This window comes from Lissotriton vulgaris, unplaced genomic scaffold, assembly GCF_964263255.1.
Source record: "Lissotriton vulgaris unplaced genomic scaffold, aLisVul1.2 SCAFFOLD_773, whole genome shotgun sequence".
Lineage (NCBI taxonomy): Eukaryota > Metazoa > Chordata > Amphibia > Caudata > Salamandridae > Lissotriton > Lissotriton vulgaris.
In genome coordinates this window covers 561,214-587,844 of record NW_028241425.1, presented here as the reverse complement: position 1 = coordinate 587,844, position 26,631 = coordinate 561,214, and positions in this window count along the sequence as shown.

Below are 26,631 nucleotides of genomic sequence, written 5' to 3'. Positions count from 1 at the left end.
ACACTGTCTCAAGGCTGGTCACTCCTACTTCCGGCGGTTCCTCACGTTGTCACAAAAGGTGGATGGTGGTCTCCTATGGAGAAGACACTACATATCAATCGGACTAACCTGCTGGCGGCCTTCCTGGCCCTTCAAGCTTGCCTACCAAGAATAAGACGAACAATGGGCTCACCAATGCGTTCAGCAGGCAGAAACCATTGTAACAGAGAGCTGGACCAACACATCATTGGCCACATCTTCTCCGGATGAAGCACGCCGCACATGGATCTAATTGCGACGTGAATGTATGCCGAATGCCCACACTTCGGAAATTGGCTGGGGAATGCATCTCCAACCGCATGGCGCACTGTTTTTGCGTGGGCATTCCACCATTCCCGATGCTCCCATTGTCCTCAAGACAAGAATGGTGGAGCCTTGTATTCTGGATTTACTAGCCCCAATTGGGCCGAGGCGACATTGGTTCACGGAACTCCGCCGCCTATCCCTGGAGCCGCCGATCCACCGGCGGCAGTATCTATCTCTGCTTACTATGAACAATAAGGCAGTTCAACATCAGGGTCTGAAGTCTCTCAGGTTGGTCGCCTGGCCCCTGAGTTCAGAGTTCCACAATCGGAATGATCCACATGACTGTAGACATTCTTACCAGAGCAAGTGCGGATAGCACATAAACATATTCCCGGAAAGGGAAGCGCTTTGTGTCTGGGGCGTAGCCGCGGAAATATGCTTTTCCCCACATCACTGGTGCAAATATTGCCTTATCGATTACATCTGCCACAGTCGGACCTAACCCACTCCTCCATTACAGTACCCTTAACAGCGTCGTCTCGTCATATAAGAATTCCAACGAGCCCATCGCTCCGGTCACGCCGGTTGATTAAGCAAGTTCTGAAACGATTATATAGATCTTTCCCGACAGTAAGGAGGTTGCCACCTCCTGGCATCTCAATGTAGTTCTTGACATGCTCATGAAACATCCGTTTGACCCAGTACACGGAGCTGACCCAAAGTATGTCTCGTGGAAAATCCACACTAAGGGTCAGAGAGCTACTGACGGTTTTCTATCCAGAAGAGTGAGCGAGCTTCAAGCTCTGTCCATTCAGGAACCATACATGCACTTCAGGAATGATGGCGTGGTGCTGAGTCCGAACCCAAAATTCGTTCCAAAAAGTGCCTTCAGACTTTCATCTCAATGAGCCAGTAATCCTTCAAACTTTCTTTGCGAACCTTTCCGCCGCAGCAGAATGGGCTCTACATTCTTTAAATCTCAAAGATGGCTCAGGTTCTACCTAGATAAGTCTAAGACTTCAGATACTCTTCACAACTGTTCGTGGCATACAGCAGGCCAAGAATTTGCCTGTCCCTCACGAAACTAAGCATCTCAAGATGGATCTCATCAGCGATTGCATTCTACCACGACCAGGCCGGACGGCCTTTAACTGATCAGGTCACTGCACATTCCATCAGGGCGAGGTCCACGTCAGCAACACTCTTCGCGTCACTGCACATTCCACCAGGGCAATGTCCACGTCAGCAGCTCTCTTCGCGGAGGTGCCAATATTGGACATTTGCAGAGCGGCGACCTGAAAGTCACCGCACACTTTCTCCAGACACCACTGCCTGGATTTCGAACTTCAGAAAGACGCGGCAGCGGGTCCAGCGGGGCTTCGCCATCTCTTTCAGTGAGGTGAGCCTTCCTACATCCCGCCGTCCAGGTATGCACATTCCTTGCTCTTGTGATACTATATGTGATAATATATGCATTGTCTAACATGACTGCAGAGCTGATTTACATCGCAAATGTGCATATCTGATTGCTAACTATTCTGATTCAGGCATGTGAATCCATGAAAGACACCCCTAATACTGGATAAGAAATGCGTTACTTACCTGTAACAGCAGTTATCCAGTATTGGTGTCTTTCATGGATTCACATGCAACCCTCCCGCCTCCCCGGGAAGGACTCACATCCCTCTCTAACAACATTACGCCTACCTAGCTGGGTGCGTACGAAAATCTGAGGGACTGAGGCTCCTCCCAGGAAGGTTCTAGAGGGAGGTCGGAGCTGATTGGCTGACTAGGAGAGTTTGGTCCTTTTTACATAAGGACTAAGAAAGGCTACTAAGGGAAGGCCCTTAGGCCTATTTTCTCTATGTATGTCTATAAGACATTACTTTTTTATTTACCGGAGGCTCCCGTCTCGACGACGGGGAATGATTCAGGCATGTGAATCCATGAAAGACACCAATACTGGATAACTGCTGTTACAGGTAAGTAACGCATTTCTTTTCCTTAACTAGCCCCTGGTATCCTTATAGTGCTGTGACATGTCAAGCAGAGCTCAGCTCTTCCGGCTGGTAGGTAAGTAATGCACTACATGGTTCTCCGGACTCATGTCAAGTAAACAATCTTCTCTATCCATTTTTTGACTGAAGTCAAGCAGTAGCTCCCAGTTTTAGTTCTACTTTAGCTCCCGTTAACCCTTTGGATGGCTTGTAAGTTCGTAGTGCAGAGTCAGTAATCTCAGAGAAACTGGTTTCCCAGATCTAAATTAGTGTGTGACTCTTCCTGCAGAATCTCACTTGAGTATCTGCTTGGCAGACCTTCCTGGTGGTCCTAGACAGTGTGTTAAGTACCTTTTCACATATTAGTAACAATATCTGCCTAGAACTGCTTTGAAGAGAATAGGAAATGGCATGAGTTCAGTGAAAAACCTTTCCACAATTAAAATAAATATATCAAATATAACTCACTATTGTATAGACCAGAGGTCTTCAATCTGTGGGGAGCGACCCACAGGGGGGTCGTGGAGTCCTTGAAAGGGGGTCGCAGATTCTCCAGAGTGCAGTTCCTGGCGTTGGGCTGATAGAGGGTGCTCATGGCGGAGGCCTAATTCACACCGAGGTATGAAAAAAATCCAATACGAACACATTTTCCTTGTATTAAAAGGTTTTCAGTGGTAAAACAGAATTTTCCCTCGATTGCTGAAAATGCTTGTATTGTAGCATATTTAAAGTTATAGTAATGTCGAAGGGTAACTAAAAAAAATCAATGAATGTTGGATCTGAAAAGGAACACGGATATTCTAAGTAAGTCTATTTTGCAGCACGTCTGGTAGATAATAGCAATAGTACGTAATTTCATAGAAAAATGAATGGACTACAAATTGAGAGGGGGGCCTGGGGGAGCAGGCTGTAGTGTAGCCCTTTGAGTTCAATAGATGTTGCGCGCCTGGAGCTGCGGGTCCCGTGACACGTGACACCCGCCCAGCAGGGAGGCACAGAGATGCCCTCCCATGAGCGGGAAAGAAGAAGGAAGAAGACGCAGAGAAATACTGACCCCCCCCCCCCATGAGAGAGGCACAGAAAAGGTAGGTGGATGAATGATGTGTGGATGGATGGATGTAAGGATGAAGGATGGATGGATGTGTGAAAAGGTGGGCGGATGAAAGGGTGGATGGATGGATGAAAGGGTGGATGGATGGATGGAAGGGTGGATGGATGGAAGGATGAAAGGGTAGATGGATGAAGGGTGTATGGATGGATAAAAGGTTGCATGGATGAATAATGGATGGATGTGTGAAAAGATGGGTGGATGAATGATGGGTGAATGGATGGATGAAAGGGTGGATGGATGAAGGATGGATGTATGGATGGAAGGATGAAAGGGTGGATGGGAGATGCATAGATGGATGAAGGATAGATGTAAGGATGAAAGGGTGGACGGATGAAGGATGGATGAAAGGGTGGATGGATGGATGAAAGGGTGGATGGATGGAAGGATGAAAGAGTAGATGGCTGAAGGATTTATGGATAGATAAAAGGTTGCATGGATGAATGATGGCTGGATGGATGTGTAAAAAGATGGGTGGATGAATGATGGATGAATGGATGGATGAAAGGATGAATGATGGATGTATGAATGGAAGGATGAAAAGGTGGATGAATGAAGGATAGATGGATCAAGGATAGATGTATGGATGGAAGGATGAAAGGGTGGACGGATGAAGGATGGATGGATGGATGGATGAAAGGGTGGATGGATGTATGGATGGATACAAGGTTGCATGGATGAATGATGCATGGATGGATGTGTGAAAAGGTGGGGGATGAATGATGAGTGGGTGGATGGATGTATGGATGAAAGGGTGGATGGATGAAGGATGGATGTATGGATGGGAGGATGAGTGGCTGGATGGATGTATGGATGGATAAAAGGTTGCATGGATGAATGATGGATGGATGTGTGAAAAGGTGGCTGGATGAATGATGGGTGGATGGATGGAAGGGTGGATGGGTAAATGATGGATGTATAGATGGAAGGATGAAAGGGTGGATGGATGAAGGATGGATGTATGGATGGAAGGATGAAAGGGTGGATGGATGGATGTGTGAAAGTGTGGGTGGATGAATGATGGACGGATGTGATGAGGTCTAACAGGCGCATTTATGGTTGTCAAAAGTTGATGATGAGGAGTACCAGTTTCTAGAAACTTTTGTTGGAAGGGGGTCCTTACGCCTAAAAAGGTTTTACAAGGGGGTCTCGGCATCACAAAGTTTGAAGACCTCTGGTATAGACCCACAAGAAAGGTGTAGGAAATTCACCCTTTCTGGGTGGTAACCCTCTATCTCTCGTTTTTTGCTGAACCCTATATTTTTGCTGGCTTTTGAACTCTGTCTACTTTAACTCTGCTAAGCAGAGGTAAAGTACCTGTGCTCCCCTTTTTGATCATGTTTGAATTTGCATATTTCAAATTGGTAAATTTATCTTACCTTTAAGTCCCTATATATGGAACAAAGTATGCCCAGGGCCTGTAACTTACATGTCACTAGTAGACTGCAGTACTTATTGTGCCATCTACTACAGTTATAGTGTAAAACATGGCATCAGGCCTACCCAGGTAGCCTGACTGTAGCAGTGTAAACACTGCAATTTGACTTGTTAAAAAAAACATTTGACAGGACAAATCCTCCCTTTCAAATATTAATATGTCACCCCTAGGTAGACCCAGTAGGATGTAAAAGTAGAACATGTAGACGTTTTATGTTAATGTGTCCTTACTGTACTTGCTCCCAAATGCTATTTTTCACAGTGGCAGGCTTACCTGTCCCATGTAAAAAACAAGATAAAAAATCTTTCTACTGTATCTCGGAAATGAAAATAGCTAGAAAAATAATTAAACAAGTAATTTTAATAGTAGTTAAGAATTCAATTCAATGGTGCAGGTGGATTTTTATTAAATATTATGGAAAAGTAACTTTTAAAAAGTTAAATTTTTCCCTTCCCGAATTCTTGGAGATTGAATTTGCATTTGCTTTCTTCTGCCAGACAGAACTGAGCTTTTGAATTAGTGTGAAAAGGGTGCCAAATGCTTCACATTAGCAAACAATAGGTTTGAATGGGCAAAGATAACTCCTCTGAACCTCACAACGTATGCAGGGTGGGTGGTGGGCATCCTTTTGAATATTACAGAGTTAAATCCTGCTTGAATGTCAAATTCTGCTTGACTGGTCTGCAGGGTTTTCATACAACATTTTGGGGCAAACTTGAAAGGAAGGGGAATAGGATGCCAAAACAATTCTTTTGTGTCCACTGTCTGGGTGGTGGAAACCCCTACTTTTGTTTACCCTGACTTCTGTCTGTGGGTTTTACAAATAACACTGGGAGCGCACTTGAAAGGAAAGGAAACAGGATGCCAAAACAATTCTTGTGTATCCACTTCCTGGTTGATGGAAACCCCTAATTTTGTTCTACCATATTTCTGTCTCTGTATGTATTGGGGGTATAGTGGCTGCTTCAGACTGGATTTTGGTTTTAGATGTGGAAGCCCACTAGGATTATGACAGCACACTTCCCACACTTTGATCAAAGCCCAGTTTTAGCACGGCTGAGGACATTCACCATCTTGAAAATGCCCAAAGTGAGATGGGGTGGCGCTGGGAACTTTTACTTAATTGGTTAGGGCGTGCCCAGGAGTCATTCAGACAAACATGCCCAGGAATCATTCACACAAACAAGCTAGTGCCAAGCATAAAGTGGCTTCTCTAGACATTCACTTCTGACCACTTTCTGAACATGAGGAAGAACAGAAGAGGACTGGATCTGCTGTCTGTGACCTGAGAGGAGCTCTGCTCTAATTTGTACCCAAGATAAGGAAGTGGACTCAAAGGGTCATAAGACTGACCTTCTGTTCAACCTAAAGGGATACAACATGCTATAAGAGGCCTTTCCTGCGACTGCCTAGCTGGCCAGTGACATCTGGACCTGGACTGGACTCTGCTGTTGACCTCTGTCTGACACCCTGTGAGTCTCTACGTGCCTAAGTTAGAAGTCTACTCCTGAGGTGGGTTGTGACATAAAGGACTAAAGACAGAAGGTAAAATTGTGGACCAGGATGAACTTGGGTGGTATATCCAACCCAAGCCCCATCATGGTCAGCGTTAAATTGTGCCTAAGTGCTGTCTACCATTGACTATCATTGGCGCTTTGTGATTTTTTTGAGCTATTCCTACTAAAAACTTTACAAATTCATATTTCTTCTTCCCTTTATTGGATTTTTGTTATTTTGGTGTTGTTTTATTTATTAGAATTTACTCTATTGTTCTAATTCAGTTTGGGATTTAATTGTTTTGAGTTTTGACTTTATTTCTGTTTTGGTAGCGCATAAATACTTTACACTTTGTACTAAGTTAAGCCAGGGTGCTCAGTGCCAAAGCTACCAAAGGGGCTGGGCTCCGATTAATTTAGTGATTCTGAGGGTTCACCCTGTCAATGGTTGTGATTATTCCTTGAGGTGAGTAGTCACCCACACCGCACAATAATCCAGCTTCTTAAAAAAGAGGAAAGCGAGAACAGTCTAAATTTAAAATTACCAGTTTGGGCTTCCAGTTGGGTTAGAGGACTTTTTGGTAAAGCTACTAAAAGCGGGCTAATTTTGGTTTATCCAATCCTACAATTTGCATTTAAGATGGGACGATCACATTTAAGGGAAGGTAGGTATAGCAGTAAATATGGTACCACACATCTCTTCCATTTACCTTGGACCTAATTGAAAGTGTAAAGTTTAAGGAATAGCCAAACCAACCCTCCCCTCCTGCAAAATAATGCTGGCACTGGGCACTTAACAGGGGTTCAGAAGCAAAAAATGTCAGTTTGTATTCTGATGCGCAAACTATTCGTTGTCTCCTCTGCCTCCTGACAAAGACGCTGGCAGACATAAGTGGAAAGCTGGAGGGTTTGGCTAGCATAGCTGAGTGAGCTCCCTTACTACGCATGCACACCAGTGTTACACAGCAACAGTAGTGGTGGAAAGAGAAGAGAGGCAAAAGCCAAGGATACTGACAAACTAGGAACAATGATTGTTAAAATCGGTGCCATTTTGAAGACGAGTAACCTCCCATTGGCTGAATTGAAAGGTAAGAAGAACATTTTTCAGTGTCGCATATAGAGGACCTGCTATCATTCACTCAACCAAAAAGGTGACAAATATCAGGCTACTGAGGCTAATGAAGTTATACAGATTCCTTTTGCACCTGTTCCACTCCGCACTTTGTCATCTTTCATGGTGAGTGGCTTTACCTTTCAGACTTTGGCTGTCGCTCTCAAGTCCACAATTCAGGCTGCTTGCTTTTACCTGGCGGTTTACCTGCTGCAAGCGGTGGACAGCGCCATGTCTTTCAACCTTGCAGACAAATCACATCTACTTGAGCCAGCCCTTGTTTTTAGGTCGAGCCTAGCTCAGCACACATGCGTTGCTCTAGGAAATCGGCCTCTTGGAATCACTTCAGCTTTTCTACCAGCTCACACGCTATTGACCTTTGCGTCTGGCTTTAGCACACAATTGGCCAAAGGCATGTGGATGTCCCAGCTTTTCGGGAAATGTATACTCCCAGAGCGTTTTGCTCTCGGGAGTCAGCAGCGGCGCACAGGGGCCATCTGTGTTGGGTCAGGTTTCCTTGCCGTTTTCATTTGAAGGCATGTCCTCTCCACCCTGGGCAAGGTACACACCCCACCCCCACAAGAGTGCGCTTTCACGGACGCACTTGATTTATTTGTGCTTGCTTGTGCCTCCCCTCCCAGTAGATGCCCGCCACCACTGGTGTAATGATGTCTTACATCTATTACTGTTTATAAAAATATTCTTGGGTTAGAAAGTACTGCGTGCTGTTTCTGATCGCCATATTTGATGGGGAATATCTGAATCTACCATAAGAAATCACAAGCTGGGAACTGTCCGAGCGCCTCCTCCGTCATGGCTGCTTCACGCTGCTGGCTCGGAGAAAAGTTGGTGCATTCATTATGAAAGCCGTTCTCTTCCGGTCACAAAATTGTCTAAAATGTTCTTCTTTTTCTCACCTGTTAGTTTTAGGTAATACTTTTGGTTGCGCACATAATACACGGTTGCGATGGGCCAACAAAATCGTGCATCGCTCTGCGCTACATTTTGTTTGTGCTGTGCCTGTTGCTTAACCAGATTCCGGGTCGCTCTGGTGGGGAGTGCTGTGCAGCACAGAGTGATGTAGTGCTGAGTTCTCCACGGCAGTTGCTTGTTTTCCTATAACCCAGGCTTCGGTCTGTAGCTTGTGATGCTCGCGCCGTAGGGAGGTGTTTTTGGTGCATACAGGATGGCAACCCTGCTGCACGTCGAACCCTTCACAACTGATGCTGTTTTAGGTATTTAAGTTTGTGTAAGCCTCAGAGTTTTACTTGGTTCTCGGTTCTAGACTCTTTATTTGCACCTTGGCTGTTGGGGTCACTTCCCCTCAAAAATGTGCTGGATTTGATGCCAACCCTTTTTTTCAACCAATCTATCGATGATTAGATTTGTAGAGCGCTTCTTGTCACACCGTGAAGGTATCCAGGCGCTGTTACTAGACATTGTTTGATGACTGCGTTGCTTGGAAATCTGCTGCACCTGGGCTTGTCCCCGTCATGTTTTGGGGGCCATAAAAGCCACGTGATGAAGTTAGGGGGGTGTGTGAAGTGAGACAATGAGAGAAGGAGAACGTCACGCGTTGCCATCCCCTCATAGCCACTTATCCTGTCCTAACTGGAAAAGAAGTCCCCCCCCCTTACACCACTTATCCTGTCCTAACTGGAACAGAAGGCCCCCCGCCCCCCTTAACATTGAAGCAAATTTTAACAACTTAAAGGTAACTTGCTCTGATTAGTTCCGGACCGGTGACCATAATAATGCGTCACATGACACCACTTGATGAGTTTTCCTCGGCCTGATGAGGGTCGAGTAAACCGTGTTAGTTCTGTCAGTGGAAACACAATCCACCGGTCTCAGTGGTGTTTCTGCCAGTGGGAACACAATCCACTGGTCTCAGTGGTGTTTCTGTCAGTGGAAACACAATCCACCGGTCTCAGCGGTGGTCCTGTCAGTGGAAATAAAATCCACCAGTCTCTGATGTGGTTCTAACTGTTTAACCCCTTGGATGCTCATGACAAGGGCAGCTCGTCATGAAACACGGTTGAGCTGTGCTTATGACGAGTTGACCTTGTCATGAACAGTGGTAAAGAATCTGCAGCGCAGGATGGGAAAACCCCCTAGCAGCCAAGGTGTTTTAAAGGCCCAACTTGGACAGGGATACTACAGAGAGAGGTATGGCACCAATAACAAACAATTAAGCCAATGAAATAAAAAATTGTGACTATCCTGTGTGCATGGTCCTGAAAGTGCCCCCCTGTCCAGGAGCACCCCCTATTTTTTCCCCTAGGGCAATCGATCAGATAATCTAAATCAGGGCTGCACCACTTCAAAAAGAACAGATTAATACAAATAGTTATAATTTAATTACCCTCAAGTCACACTCCTGTTGCAGCTGGCCTTGTGTTTTTAGGCTGTTGTGCAAGGAAGGTTTTTTACAGTAGAATTGTCTCTTTAATTTTACAAAGTGCCGTACCTTTGTAAAAAAAAAGTGCAACTTCGAGTTGGAACAGTGGCTACTCAGTTGATTTTGGAGTAGTTTCAGGGCTTAATTTGTGGGGGGACGTAGGCGAGTAGGGGGGAGTGTGATGGGGCTAAAGGTTATTTTTAGGCACTCGGGCTAGCGAATGCTGGGGTTGTTGAAGAACAGGGCAACCTTCTACCTGTGCCCACCATGCATTGGCATAGCCAATAGGTCTTGCTTTTGGGACCTTATAAGTATTTAGTTATGCAGCACAATATCCGTGGTGCAACAACATCAACTGTTGCATGGTTTTATTTATTTTATTTATTTTATTTATGCATTTTTATATAGCGCGGACTTTACCCGAAGGCGTCAGAGCGCTTCACATTAGGAACAGAAATGAAACATAATGAGAAACATTACAGAAGAGCAGATTACTAAAACATACGTTACTTACATAAGGTAATAGTGACAATTGTGAGCAAACAAAAAACATGAGGTAGTAAAAATTGTGAGCAACCAAAAATACATGAGGTAGTAAAGGTAATAATGACAATTGTGAGCAAACAAAATACTTGAGGTAGTAAAAATTGTGAGCAACCAAAAATACATGAGGTAGTAAAGGTAATAGTGACAATTGTGAGCAAACAAAATACTTGAGGTAGTAAAAATTGTGAACAACCAAAAATACATGAGGTAGTCAAAAGTGCACAAGAGGAAAAGTGACAAGTGGGCAGTTATAAGAGAAAACAGAGTATAATTTGAGGTATAATACTGCAATAAGTGCTAGGCACAAGAACAGGCGTTACGTAGGCAAGGTGGCACTTGTGCAAGTATCAAAGGTAAAAACATGTGAGAGGTAGCAACCGTGTGTTACAAGGGCAAAGTGTTGTGTGCATGTTACAAAAGGGCACCGAACACAAGTACATGGAGAATACTGCAAAAAGGCAGACACTCCCACCACAGGAAAACACTGGGAAGGCACTCCCATGGTCATGGAAAGTAGAAAATATCAGTAGTGGGAAGTCTTCCTCCGAATAGCAAGAGGACGTGAATTACTTTTGGAGGTGTCTCTGGAGGAGGAGAACTTTGAGGTCCCTTTTGAAGGCCTGGGAGGAGGCGGTGGTCCGGAGCTCAGGCGGAAACGAGTTCCAGATTCTCACTGCGTTGCCTGAAAAGGATTGGGCCATTGTTCTTTCCTTCTTGAAAGTGGGAGGTTCAAGCAGTAGATTCTCGGCATTGCGTGAAGGTCTAGAGCCTCCAGAGAGTTTCAGTTTATTCACCAGGTAGCAGGGAGAGGAGGAGTGCAAGGCTTTGTGGGTGATACAAGCGGTCTTGTAGATAGCTCTAGCCTCGAAGGGAAGCCAGCGGAGGGTGGATAACAACGGTGTGATGTGATCGCTTCTTTTGGCCCCATAGATGAAACGAGCTGCTGAATGGAAGACAGACTTAAGTGGGGACAGGTGAGATTTGGGGAGGCCAGTAAGAAGAGAATTGCAGTAGTCTAGTCTGGAGAGGACCAGCGATTGCACCAGGGTTATAAGGTCCTGCTCCGGGAAGAAGCGACGGATTCCCCAAAGAAGGCGCAGTTGGTAGCGAGCAGATTTTGCAATAGAATTGATGTGGGGAGTTAGATTGAGTTTTTTGTCTAGAATGACACCAAGAGATTTTGCGCTGTCGACAATGATGGGTTTGTTGTTTAGTAGATTCATCTGATCCATCCATGATTGAACCGGGGGAGGAGAGAGTGAGGAGGAGAAGAGGAGGAATTCAGTTTTGGAGGGATTCAGAATTAATTGATGAGATGACATCCAGTTTTGAATGGAGTCAAGAGTAGATTTTAGGATGGAGAGATCATGAGTGGAGGCAACCTTGAGGTAGAGTTGAGTGTCATCTGCATAGAGATGATAGTGAATCCCGGATTTGCTTAGGAGGTTTCCCAGTGGTTCTAAGTAGAGATTGAACAGTGTGGGTGCAAGTATAGAGCCTTGGGGAACACCTTGACCCACCGCCACAGGAGACGAAAGACTGTTCGCTATTTTGATCATTTGAGATCTGTCAGAGAGGAAGGATGCAAACCATTTAAGCACAGTGCCCTCCATGCCCATTCTCTGTTGAAGAATATTGAGGAGGGTGTTGTGATTAACAGTGTCGAAGGCTGCGGAGAGGTCAAGGAGAATTAGCAGACAGGACCCCCCTGAGTCGAGTATCCTCAGCGCATCATCAACCACTTGCAGTAGGGCTGTTTCAGTGCTGCAGTTTTGGATGAAGCCGGACTGACAATTGTCAAGAATATCATTGTCCTTGATATGACGAGAGAGTTGTTTGGCTACATATCTTTCCGTTATCTTTGCAAGAAAGGGAAGGTTAGTGATGGGGCGGTAGTTATTGAGGTCATTCGCATCAGCAGTGGGCTTTTTCAGCAGAGGGGTGACCTGCCCAGTTTTGAAGGGGACAGGAAGGGAGCCTTGCCAGAGGGAGAGGTTGATCAGAGTGGTCCAATAGGAGAGGGAATGGGTATAGAAGTCAAAGGCAATGGCACTGGGGATAGGGTCAAGCGAATGGTTGGAGGGCTTTGTTTCCCGTAGGCATTTGAGAAGGGCATCTTCAGATATGGGATCAAAGCTCTGCCAAATGGCTAAGGATTTGCGCTCCTCTGGAGGTGTAGGATGAGCAACCTGATCCACAAGTGATTTCACCTTTCCATCGAAGAAAGTAGCGAAATCCGCTGCTCTCTTTGTAGAATCCTCCACCTTGGAGGTTGGGGGAGAGCAGCTCGGAGTCTTGATGAGATCGAATAGTTTTTTGGGTCTATTTTTGGCGGAATCAAGGAGGGTTTTGAAGTGCGTCGCTTTCTCAAGGAAGATGTGCTTGTGGTATTTGGATCTTGCTGTCCGAAGCAAGGCTAAATTGTCAGTGGAAGGCAATTGCCTCCATTGCTTCTCCAGGAATCTTAGCTGCTTCCTTTCCTCATAAAGGGATTTGTTGAACCAAGGTGCTGAGGGAGTGGGCCTTATCCTTTTGCTTTTGAGTGGAGCGACGTTATTAATTTCAGCTTCAAGAACTGTGAGGCATTGGGAGGTGAGATCGTCAACAGCTATGTTCGGGTCTAGCCTTGGAAGTGAAAGCAAAGCTGATTCACAGAGGGGACCGACATCAATGTTTTTGGCATCACGGAACCAGGAGATGGCCCTCTTGGGTTGGCCAAGAGTTATAGAGTGTGAAAGTTGAAGAGAGAATGGGATGAGGTGGTGGTCAGACCAATCTACATGAATAGGGGTAGTAGTAGAGAGCATGCCTGCTTTAGAAATAACAAGGTCCAGGATTGCGCCCTTAGAGTGGGTTGGTTCAGTGCAGTGTTGGATAAGATCATTTGCCGAGAGGAAGGTGGCCAGTGAATTCGCAGAGGAGTCTTGTGGTGTGCCCCAGTGGAGATTGAAGTCACCCACGATGGTCTGATTGTCACTTTGAGAGTATTGGTCGCTGATGAAGTCTTTGAGATCTTCTATAAACGAAGAGCTACTGCTACAAGGCGGGCGGTAAATGATATGGAATCTGAGCGGTGAACGGTGTTGCAATTGAAGCTCAAGAGAAAGGCATTCAAAGGTGTGGGAGGAGCTGCTAGGAGACGCCTTAAGTTGGAGGGCGTTTCTGAAGATGACTGCAACACCTCCCCCCGTGTTTTCAGTTCTGTCATTCCTAAATATGGAATAACCTGTGGGTAATAGAAGATCAAATATAGAGTGAGAGGTATCTTTGAACCAGGTCTCTGTGAGGAAGAGCATGTCAAGTTTGTGAAGGGTGATGGTGTCGGAGATTTCAAGTTTGTGTTTTACTGCAGATCTGCAGTTGTGAAGCATACAGCGCAGCTCTGTCAAGACTGTTTTGGTGACGGGGGCACTTGGGCTCTGAAGGGTGATCAGGATATTGTACATTTGCGGAGGTGCTCGGGAGGGTTTAGGTGGACGCGTTGTTCTGACAGAGGTGATTGTCGGAATAGTGTAGACAGTGGGGTTGCTAGGGTATGCCTGTTGAAGAAGGGTGGCGTTCAAGGGCTTGTGTGAGTTAACGACGCTTGCAGACGAAGGGTTGAGCTTGGCTGTATTGGGGTGAGGGGGCGAGGTGCATCTCTGGGGAAGTTGCGAGGGGGTAGAGGTGCATGGAGGGGTGGGGATCTTAGAGCATAAAAGTGAAATGGCAGCTGTCAGCTGAGAGATGGAGGTGATCAGAGAGCCTAGCGTATTTTCCAGTGAGAAAGAGGCAGAGCACGGAAGGTTAGGTGGCTCGATTGAAATAAGGGGGGGTGGAATTGGTGGTGGACGGCAGGGAGAGGTGGGAGGACAGGGGGTGTGTTGGGGGGTGGGGTTCACAGGTGGGGAAAGGTGGAGGTTGGGAGCGGGAGTAAATGAATTGGGGGTTAAGGGAGAGTTGTCATAGTTGGTGTTGCAAGAGGGAGAGGAATTAGGGACAAATTTAGAGGGAGAAATGTGCGGAACACGTCGGCAGGGAAGTAGGAGGTGGGAGGCCTGTGTGGCGTCATGGGAGTGTAGGAGGTTTGGGCGGAAAAGAGGTGCATTGGTTGCGGAGGTCCTGTCAGTTAGGAGAGGTAGCAGCGAGGGAACGGTCATCTGGCAGAGTGAGGGGGGTTGAGAGAAAGGGAAGTTGAGGAGGGGAAGTGGTTCTGCTGGGCCCGAGGGAGGGAGAAGGAAGGTGTTCCTAGGAGGGGAAAGGGGGTAGTGCGGCAGTACTGGAGGAGTAGGAGGGAGGAGCGAGATGCAGTGGGAATGTGGCAAACACGGGGTGAATGACGAGGGAATGAAGGGGTGGAGAGGAGGGACGGAAGGAGGGCTAAGGGGAGCATAGAGACAGTTAATTGGGGAAGAGTGGGTGATGGGAAGAAGTATGGGGGAGGAGAATAGATTGGAGTATCGTGATAGTGCAGATGGGACGAGGAGCGTGTTAGCTAGTGGTAAGGCTGAAGTAATGCGGGAGGGGACATACTGTGGGGGGGGAGGAATAGGCGATGAGGTAAGTTGGGGGGGGAAGGGAAAAGGGCCGACCTGCGCTTCTCGAGAGTGCAGCCAATTGGAGTGGGGTGGGGTCGGCGGAGGAGAAAGGGAGTAATGGGTGGAGCTGGAAGGAGAGTCAAGGGGAAACCCGGTTGCAGAGACGGGGAGTAAGGTGGGGAAGAGGTGGTCAAAGAGCGAGAGGCAAGAGTCTTTGCCTTGGATCATGACAGTACCGTTGTTATAGAGTGAGATAGTGAGGTAGCCATTGAAGCACCCAGAGGGGGAAATTTTTAGTTGTTTCCCATAAGGGATAGAGGAGGAGGAGACGACGTTAAGGGAATTGTAAAAACTGTTGGACCAAGAGGGGATGTCGCGAGTGAAGAAGATGAAATCGTTTTTGAGCCTCCCAAGACGACCATTGTAAAATTGATCCACAAAAAGGGAGTCCGGGAAACGTTCAATAGTGTTATGCTTAAGTCGTTTTATTGTAGCTTTAGTCTGGTCGGGAGGATAAATGATTTTGTAGCAATTGGCTCCAGTCTTAACTCGAGAGGTGGCCATGTTGGGAAGCTGAGGCGAAGGAGGGTGGGGGAGAGATGAGAGGGGTGTTGCTGGGAGAGCGGTAGTGAGGAGAAAAAAGAGGGCAAAAAGGGGGCGCATAATCCAAACGGTTATGGTGGAAAAACTGGGTTAATGTGCTGTCAGGCTGTAAAAAGGCCTAAACGATGCAGCTGGCACTACTTGCTGCGCAGCTGTCAAAAGGCCTAAACGGTGCAGCTGGCACTACTTGCTGCGCAGCTGTCAAAAGGCCTAAACGGTGCAGCTGGCACTACTTGCTGCGCATCTGTAAAAGTCCTAAACGGTGCAGCTGGGAATCACAAGTGACATTAGTGACATTAGTGAGCAATCAAAATATATGAGGTTACAAAGTACAAAGTGGCACTAGTGTTCAACCAGCATAACCAAAAACATAAGAGGTAGCTGTTGGTGTAATTCATGAATAAAAAGTGAAATGGGTGCGGCTTACAGGATAGAAAGAGATGGGCGCAGCTTACACAAAGTGTATATAGATATGTGAGGTAGCGATCAGTGCAGTACAGGAATAAAAATTGAGATGGGTGTAGCTTATACTAATGTCTATAAATATGTGAGGTAGCGGTCAATGCAATACATGAATAAGAAAGTGCGATGGGTGCAGCTTATAATACTGTACAGTATACACATAAAAGTATAATATTAAAGATATAACGGACCAAAATACTGGTGCAAACAAAAGGCAGCATTAGTCAAAAAATGACAAAAGTGAGCAGCGAGAAATACATGAGGTAGCAATCGGTGCATTGAATACAAGTATAAGTATAATACTGCAATAAGTGGCAGACACTCGGTAGTTGAGATTAGTCTAAAGAGGCCAGTTCATAGGTATGGTCATATATTGAGCAGGACTAGTTCATGATGGCCGCCACAGAGAGAGCGAGACCACTCTAAAATGGCCGCCAGAATAGGGGAGATAGAAACGTTAGTCCTCTGTTAGTTGCTGTTGCTTTAGGAACAGGAAAGGGCAGAGTCAGTTTCTATTTGAGCAATCCCAGTTCCTATCTTGCTGGGAGGGAGTCTTATCTCTATTATGGTGGTCTTGTGTGGAGGAGTCAGGCCGGGGAGCCTCCTGGGCCTCGTGGATACAGGAGGGGATTTATTGCTACAGTTTTATGGCCCCAGCCATTTTGAACAAAGTAAAAAGGAAAGTGGACAAGCTGATCAGGGTGGATAAATACCTTCTTGTAGTTCTGCTCATCCAGTGCTTTGATGTTGCCAGCAAAGTGATGCATTTAACACAGTCCATCATATTTCTTAAGGGTGATGTAAACGCTACCTGAGGTCCGACATTTCTGAAAAGTCTTGTCAGCTCAGTCAAAAACTTAGCTGTGATTTCAGCTCAGTGGATATGCAGATTTTGAAGTTGAGAGAGATGCAAACCTCGAGGCTTTTGTCAGAATGTGTGCATCGATTTCTGACAGATTTGAGAGCAGGAAGGGCAGTCTTGAACTACAGCCAGGTTGTCTCGGACTGACGAGTCCTAAACAGACCCGTGGTGTCTCGGATTCACGGCTCACTCACTCCAAGAAAGAGGTCTCTGAATGACTGCTCCACAGCAGGCCCGGTTTTACTTCGCACCATTTCAGGCATAGCAGTCAGGATGTCTCTTATTGACTTCCCTGTCTCTTAGGGGTCTCCTTTTCACTGCTCACAAGGTCAGGCACCGCAGTTAGGCTGTCTCTGAATGACTGTATGTCTCTGATTCACTGCTCATGCACTCCAGCCTAGATGTCTCTGAGTGACTGCTCCTCCACAGACCGAGCGTGCATCTGCTTCGAGTGCCTTGCGGTGCTCAGGGTTCCGTTTCACAGCGCTTCTCTAGCCGTCAGATCTCGGTTTTAGCGCCCCACGCTAAACACGTATAAGGTCCCAAAGGCTAGACCTATTGGCTTTACAAATGCTTGTTTAGTTAATTACCACTTTTCGGCCAATGAGGTTTCAGAACTAGACTAATCCAAAACCCTAGTACATTAGCCACTCGTGTTGACTGATGGGAGTGTCTGTCCAAGTGGATGATAAAGTTAAGTGAAAGTGAAAAATGCCTTCGGAGAAAGCGATAAGGCGAAGGACCTCGGCCTCATTGATTCAGGAAGGAAATGGCTACATTGCATTTTTGTTGCATATCTCTGTTTCCCAGGGAGCCTGCAGCTCGTTTATCAATGTTTCCCCATGGATGACCGACCGTGTGAGCTGCGCGACCTTGTCCGATAAAACTTCTCCGATAGCTCCACAGTCTCAGAAATGTCACCTCGCGTGGCCTGTAGGGGGAAGGGGACGTTTCTTGCGGGCCTGTCCCGTTAAAAGGCCGAAGGAGCAGGCTTTGAAGCAGCGTGGCTTGAGCACCAGGCATACAACTGGCTCTGCCCCAGCCCTGTAGTACTTTGAGAGTAAAACCTGACTTATGAGTCCTGTCAGTGGAACTTGCCCAAATGCCTTATCTGCTATGATAGGATGCAGGTTCAAAACAGTATTGGTGAACTCTGAGGTTACATCACCAAATTTTGAATATAAAATAGGAAGAAATGCAAGTAGGACTTGTATTAGGTCTGCTTAACCATTTGGGAGATCAAAGCAGTTGATATATATGTCACCCAATGTGCCTACCATTACTAATGTATGTACCTACTTTATTCCAAAACCCAAAAAAGAGATTAAAAAAGATATATATCTGCTTCTGTTCCCCTCTTCACCACTCTGCACACTTAATACTCCATCTGCTGAGTCACTGCTGTCACTGACCCTTGCCACTTCTGCTCGCCAGTGGTAACTGGTGATCTTTGAAAGTTAGGGGTTGTTGTAAAACTTGCTCCAAAATCGGTGGGACGGCGTTCTGCTAGGATGAAAGGGCCCGGGATTCTTTTGGAGAAAAAAAATGGAATATTACAAAATTATCACGTAAAAGTGCTAAAATGCCATAGGATCTGAAGGGTTACTCATGAAATATCCCAGTATCCTAGTACTGTCATATTCTGCCAAAGAAGCCCATTTGGTAATGAGCCAATTTTTTCAAAATATGTCACCGATTCACACTTAATGTTTGAAATTAACTCCAGTATGCCATGTCCAGAATTGTGCCATATGTGCTCCCTAAGTAGCCACGGATGCACCAGCTCATATCAAGAATGCCATACTAAATGCCATGGACACCCACTTTATACCATGGATGCCTACATCAAAAATTGCCTTCAGTTTGCAAGGCCTGCATTTTGCCATGGGTGTCCTACTCTATGCCAAGAATTACCTCCAATATGCCAGTACCAGCATTTTGCCACTGGTGCCTCCATATACCAAGTGGTACCTCCGGGCCTGCACTTTTTCATAGGAAACAACCGTGTCTAGACATGGGCGCCCTCCCCCATAAGCAAAGAATGACCTTTCAGTATGCTAGAGCCAGCATGGGGTTTGCAGACACAACACTTACCCACTCTAACACACATACTTCCTCACTGTCTCAAGCAGTCTCTCGCTCACACTCCTGATGCCCCTGCTGTATCTGCCTAGCCTGTCAGTGAAGCTGGGTAAAAATATGTTCACTATACACTATTCAAAAGACAAAACAAAAGGCATTGTCTGTGTGAAATATGTGATTCAGGTTTATATTTGCAGATCAAGCAGTGTAAAACCCTGCATCCAAGTGGTCCTATGTAGTGCATGTTTCGTTTAGGCATTTTTAGCCATCAATACTTTTTAGGTAGGAGCTGAAAATCCCAACAGCCAATGTTAAAAAAACTACAACCCCCCGAATGCAGCATTGTGGGGCCTGAAAAGCCCGGACCGCATTGGTGTCAGTTTGTGTTTTGAACGCTTTATTCTTGGAAGCAAAGGTTCATTAATGAAGTTGTGAACAGGCGGTCATGCCATTCAAAGTACGTATTTCAGAACCCCAAACCTTCACTCTTCTCTAAAACAACAGGGCTTGCTAACTCTTTACTGAGCACCACACCGAAAGACCCCAGGGGGTCTGGGCCCAACATGAAGGCACCACCCCCAACCGCCACCCATCCTAGCAGCAGCCAGAACGAACTGAGCTCTGCATTGAGAAGAAGAAAGAAGAGCCTCCCTGCCTGCTGGCTGCTCCCAGGACGGGCCCTGGGCTTTTGTTGTCCTCAGCTGAAATGTTGACAGTATTCAAGCCCCAGTGCTCCACTGAAGTTGGCACCTGATGTGCCAAACTGTGTGGGGATCTACCGTTTTTCCTAATGGCCCGCACATTGGTGTGCACAGAATGCGTAAGGCTTGAGTTGTAGGTATGTATGTTTATGGTATTTCTTCAGCGCAAACCCAGCCAAAATTCAGCAGAGCTCTGCAGTTGCCACATCAGCTAAATTCATGTTATGTAATTTGCATATGTATAGCGCTAACCACCACTGATAGGAAATTCAAGCACATTCTCTGAACGGTTGCACTTTACCGCGGATGTCAAGAGGTCATTAATGGAACAACAAAGGAACCATCATGTGAAATTGTGTTTTTTGGGGTTTTGGCTGTTTGAGATGAGTGGTAGATTGAGTGAATTAGCATGAAAGTGTTGTGTTTCATGTGTATTGGCAATGCGCCTACAAACTTTCTGTCACGATGAGGGGTATTGAAGCAGTACATTCTCCACCACCCACGTCCTTGAGAGACTCAGAGGTAAAGATGCAGATCTTTTCCAAGGCCACTCTCTTGTGCCCTGGCACAAGGAGCGGGACTTCGGAGGATACAGACGCTTCCTGTTTCCAGCCCGGAATGGCGATTTACAGGCAGGCCAATCCAAAAGAGGAACATATCCAGAAATATCCCTGAAACCTGTGAATCCCCCAGACTTCTTTGTAGGTCTTTTCATCACCTCCAGCCCTGTACCCTCCCACATCAGGCCAGTCTGACGTTGAAGGGCAAGGCCTGGTCAGAGTAGGCTGGTCTTATTTGATCAAAGCTAAGATGGCCAAGCCCACATAGCGTAGCAACCCCAGGAGGCTGGAAACTGTTCCACACTTTTATCTAAGAATACAGGGGACCACAGGGCATACAGAGGCTACTGGACCCCAACTGTGGTGGTTGGGGTTGTTTATCAATGGTGTCTGGGTCCATCCTGCTAGTGCTCTACAAACTGTGCCAAGTACATCTTTTTATGCTCTTGACTCTCAGGGTAGTGAGGGTGGGCACATTCCTACTTTCTCAACACGCAGGTTGGATTCTAAACGGCAGGCAGATCCTCAATTCAGCCATCAGATACTGCAGGCTTCAGGTGATGTCACCTCTCCTCGCGGATATTGGCTGTCAGGCAGACACCAGCCCTGGTTACACACCAGTACTTCAAGTGCTCTGTGGAACACTCCCTTCTTTGGTCATGAAGAACTTACAACTGAAAGAGTGTGTTGGGTCAGATTCCACATTTTTATACACATTTCCTAGACAGGGTGTATATCATCTGCCCCTACCTTCAGACCGGGTTTGGGTGGTTCTGTTTGAAGAATCCTTTCTGAACAATTCTTCAGTCACAGCCTTTTTTGTATAGTTAAGCTTCTCATAGCAGTTAGCTTTGGGCCGGCTTTTACAGAAGCACCCAACACCGGGGCACAAGGAAGTGTGAGATCTCTGCACCTGGCTTTCATCTGCCTTTCTAAAGCAAATATCTGGGACTGACAAAAGGGCAGGTCTGGCCTGTAACTGTCCTGAACTTGAGAAACAGAAACTGAAGTTCCACCATTTACCACTAACATCTACTAATAAGCAGTGCTCAGGAAAAACTTGTCAGCAGCCCCATGCTAACAAAGTCTTCATGGAGCTTCTTAAGACAACCACTCGCCATCTTCCTATCTTCAATGCCCGGATCTCAGCCATCATGCCACAGGAATGCAGGCAATACACTCTCACTATCTGGGGAGCTGTCCTCATCCCCCATCTTGTGATTTGCCAAACCAGGGGAATCAAAATGGACCCCATTGCTTGAGTACTTGGGGATGTATGTCGTTACAATGCGATGTTTTACATCGCAGTACTTTACGACGCATGTTTTACAACGCAAGTCGTTACCACGACTTGCGTTGCTGGGGGATGGATAGTGAATAGTCTAATTTACTATTCCAACTCCAGTCCCCGTGGATAGTAGGGAAGGAGTTGGATAATAAATTAAACTATTTACTATCCTGGAGCGCCCCCCAGCGCAATTCGTTGTTACAACTTGCGTTGTAAAAGTTGCCTCGTAAGGGAACTGCGGTGTAACATCCGCGTTGTAAAGGATGTTCCCCAGTACTTGGACTCCCAAACTCAGAGTCCTAATACCACAAATTTTTGGCCTTCTCACTATACAGGCACATTGGGCCATATGCATCAACTCATTTTCCCATAGACACAGAATGGGCAAAACCCTTTGATGCATCTGGCCCATAGACTGGACATACATGCAGGATAACAGCGCAAGGTTTTTGGTTTCACATAACAGCAGAACTTTACACTGTACCAACCAGTAGACCGCACCCTCACTGAAATATATCAAAAGGCCTATGATAAAATCACAAAAGACCCACGCTAGGAACAGTAGTCCTCCGTTCACTGTGAGGGCATTCTTGGTGCACCCGTGCACGTCACAGGACAGGGCCTGGCCCTAGCTACTGCTCTGCACACAGCACTAGATTAGTGTGATGCCAGGGTCGAAATAAAAACGTGGATACCAGATTAAAATGTACTTGGGCACTCCGGGCAAGGCGACGTATCCATATATTATTCAGGGGACATTCTTATCCAAACAATGAGTAAAGGAAATCTCCAAGGATAAGTTATCACTTGGGCCACTGAAATTATGAAACACAAATGGTTGACTAAATTATGCAGCAAGAAATTGCAAGTTATCTGGCATATGCAGCACATTTTGTGGCAATGTTATTTCACCATTATGTCAGTTTAACACACACTGTCTGGGCACACGTTTTACTAGTTTAACACCTCATATCAGCAATTAATAACTGAAAAGTAGCCTGTTAACCTTGACAAATGGTCTGTCGAACACTAATATGTGGCACTCATTGTTTACTAACAAAAATATAAATTATGCAGCTGGGGAGATTGTGTGGCAAGCACGGTACAACCATAACTATGCAGCCAAAGCCACTGCTGCAACATTGCATAATTCCAATGTAATTATGGGGTGGAATGTTGCAAAACATTTCTCCTACAAGCTTCCTCTAAATCTTGCAAATATTGTAGATAGCAAAGAATTCTGCATTTGGGCTTTCACATTTAATTTAGACCTTTTATGCCCATTATCAGTTATTAGGAGTCAAAAAAGATTATCAGCGTCCATCTACTTTTAAAGTCTTGTGGAAACAAGTTGCACAGTAAACTTTAGAGAAAACCGCATTTCTATTCCCAGCCCCAGTTTGCATTAATGAAATTATATTTCCAGTTTACAGGATAAAATTATGCCAAAATGTAAACATTGGAAGAGATCTAGATGTAGTTAAATAATCTGGTACTATGCACAACTGTATTTGCATAAGTGTTCTACAGCCTGAGCTTTCTAAAGGCTCCTTCAGATATCAAGCGGCTGAACCCAGCAGCTAGTAGAATGGGCAGTACTTGGGGGCTCTTTTGAACTGTAGATGGTCATTGATTTGTCTCAGGCTACATTGGCCCCCATTCCTCAATCTATCACCCCAGATGCAAATAGATAGCCCTCTCACACCCTGCATGGGGGTATTTAACCCTGGACATCTTGAAAGTGGGAGCTCCTTCAAACCACAAACAATGTGCAGATTGAGTCCATAGTATCTCAGAGGGGTTTAGGTCTACCCCCATTAGCTGCCTTCGGGGCAATTGAAGGCTAGTGATCTGGGCTCCTAGACTTGCAGCCAGCCAATTAGTGCTTTAATAAGTCTGAAAATGTGCAGTGAGGGGTGGTCTCTTAAAGGGGCGCGGCCAAGAATCCTAACTAGGAATTCTTTCCCGAGGCCTAGTCTATGTAAGTGCACTACCTGGCAAGTATATGGGTGCGTGTCTGTTAGTTTCAGTTGTTTAATTCAGATATATCACACAACAACAGACCTGCGCCTAATACAAGCCAGATCTATTGGCTTTACTTCTTGTAGGCAGTATCATATAAATGAGTAGCAACAATGGTAATGCTGTCAAACATTAGAATTGAAAATGTTAACATTCTAAATGTATGAGACTGTGAATAAAACATTAGGGCTGTTCGGGGGGGGGGTCTCCTGAGTGTAATATTTGCCTCCCATTTTCCACTCCACACAACTTTCCTTTGTAATCTCTTGCTCTGCTGGATACTTTTGCCACTTTTCTCCTCACTTATCTCTGAAATCTTCCATCTGCACAGGGCTTAATTTGAGCTGGTGGTAGTAGGTGGGGCCTACCGGCACTCACTTCTGGGGACAGGCATTTATTTTTCCTTCACCCAAGACCAGAGAAGTAAAACTCACAAGTATGAAAGAAGGAGGAAGAGAAAGACGGAAAAACTGTGGCAAAGGAGGAAAATGGGAGCTTGCAAGAGTAAGATAAGGGTCAGAGAGTGTCTGGTGGTGGATTAAGTAGGCGTGAGGTGGAATCAAGACCCCAGCCTTGGTATTCAGCATGCTGACATTCAATAGCGCGGGCCATGGGCATCTGAGCAAAACTTAGGATGACGGCACTTATTCATTTACAAATTATCCACTGCATCTGCATGACTCACACATGATCTCCCGCCACTTAATCAAAGTCTTCATTCTGTCCTTCTAAGTATTCTTCCAAATGTCACTTCCCCTTCACCATTCTTCCTCTCACCCCAATAGTAAACCACATCATTTTATTTCCTTTTGTGCTGTGAATATTTCAACTGCTGTGTATACTTCCCTCACATACTTCCAAATAAAATGGTAATTACAATTGCCGCATACATGACCATATGTCCTGTGTGCTCTACAGAGAGGCATGGATGGGAAGCACATGTAGTCTGAACTAACTCTGGGCGAAGTACTGAGCTACGCTCGTGTAGTTTGCAAAGTTTGCGCTACTTTGCGAATTGCACGTAGCACAGTGCAAACACGCGTAGCATAGCAGTCATTTTTTGCTTGCTCGCGGTCTTCATCGTCAAGTAGGCGAACGCAAGCGAGCAAAATGACATCCCGGCGAGACTTTTTCATTGTTTCCGATCAGCAACATCAAGTTGCCGATCGCGAGCGTGGAAAATAAACCTCCCGGCGAGATTCTCAACGCGGGTGGGACAGGTTTCTCATTGCGAGTGGTCGCATATGCTCACGATGAGAAACTACCAGTCCGCGTTGAGAAAGCTGCCGCTCGCGTAGAAATCTACACGAGCGGCAGAAAACAACCGCTTGCACTGTGCAAGATGCGGTTTGCACTGATTGCACAGTGGAGACAAGCATTCGGCACTGTGCAATGAGTGCGAAAAGCATTTTGCACAGTGCACTACGCAGTTAACGTAGCTCGCGTAGTGCGAAGTGCACTTCGCGTAGCTATGCGTAGTGCTACTACGCGAACTACGCCCAGGGTTAGTCTGAACACCTTCATGATCCACAGACAGGCAATGCAAGAAACTTACATCTCTTCTGCCTGAACTCCAGAGCTTTCAATCGTGCCCCTCAAGAACAGATCATCCACAACCTGTACTCACTCAGACAGGTGACTGTTTGCGGTATGCACTATACAAGAGCAATAGGTTACATGAAAATTAAGCCTTTGCAGGGCCAAAAGATCTCTCCTTTGGGCAGTAGCATTTGGTGATGATGTACAGTATTGCAAGATGCTGTAAAGCATAGTAAAACAAGCATTTACAATGCAATGGTTTTGCCTTTGTTAAAGTTAGAGCTATTGGCATTGCTCTTGACATTATTTTTATTTATGTGTTTTTTTAAAACATAAATAAATGGCATTGTCATTTACAATGCCAATAGCTTAATCGCTCGCAAATGCATGACCTCTTGCATTTTACACCCACACAGAGCCACACACGCAAAGCCACACACACGCAAAGCCGCACTCTGCACTCTGCACTGGCAACAGAGGGTTGGCATGAGAGGGTAGGGAGAGCACATGGACAACGGAGGGTGGGCAGGAGAGGGTAAAGAAAGCACACGGGCAACAGAGGGTTGGCATGAGAGGGCGGGGAGAGCACACGGAAAATGGAGGGTGGGCAGGAGAGGGTAGGGAGAGCACAGGTCAACAGAGGGTGGGCAGGAGAGGGTATGGAGAGCACATGGACAATGGAGGGTGGGCAGGAGAGGGTAAAGAAAGCACACGGGCAATAGAGGGTGGTCAGGAGAGAGTGGGGAGAGCACACGGACATCGGAGGGTGGGCAGGAGAGGGTAAAAAAAGCACACGTCAACAGAGGGTGGGGAGAGCACACGGACATCGGAGGGTGGGCAGGAGAGAGTAAAGAAAGCACACGGGCAATAGAGGGTGGGCAGGAGAGCGTGGGGAGAGCACACGGACATCGGAGGGTGGGCAGGAGAGGGTAAAGAAAGCACACGGGCAATAGAGGGTGGGCAGGAGAGGGTGGGGAGAGCACACGTCAACAAAGGGTAGGCAGGAGAGGGTATGGAGAGCACATGGACAATGGAGGGTGGGCAGGAGAGGGTAGGGAGAGCACACTGACAACGAAGGATGGGTAGGAGATGCTGGGTCAAGCAAAATGACAAAGGATGAAAGGCAGGAACAGAATGAGTGAGAAACACAGAGGGGGAGAAGTACACAAGGGAGCCAGCTGGAGGAAACACGCACTCTCATAAAGTGGTGCTTAAATAAAAAGAAAAAAGTACCACCTGAAATAGTGAGCCGTGGATGGACAGCAGTGCGTCCATAACGCTAAAGAAGAAAAAAAAAAAAAGAAATAAAGTAGAGGGAGGAAAACCTACCGAAGCTAAGAATTCCAAGCAAGCAAAGGAGAGTGACAATGAACCGAAGTAGAAATGGGCGGGCGCTAAGTCCACTGTAAAGTACCAAAACGTCTGGCAACAGACAGAGGTGAGACATAATAAAAATAAAATGATGTACACAGTGGGCTTTGGATCCAGTCAGAGGAGTATTGGTCACTCACCTCCTGGTACAGGACAGCGAGGGGGGGTGGGGGCGGGAACGGGGCACAGGACAGCGAGGGGGGGAGGGCGGGAACGGGGCACAGGACAGCGAGGGGGGGAGG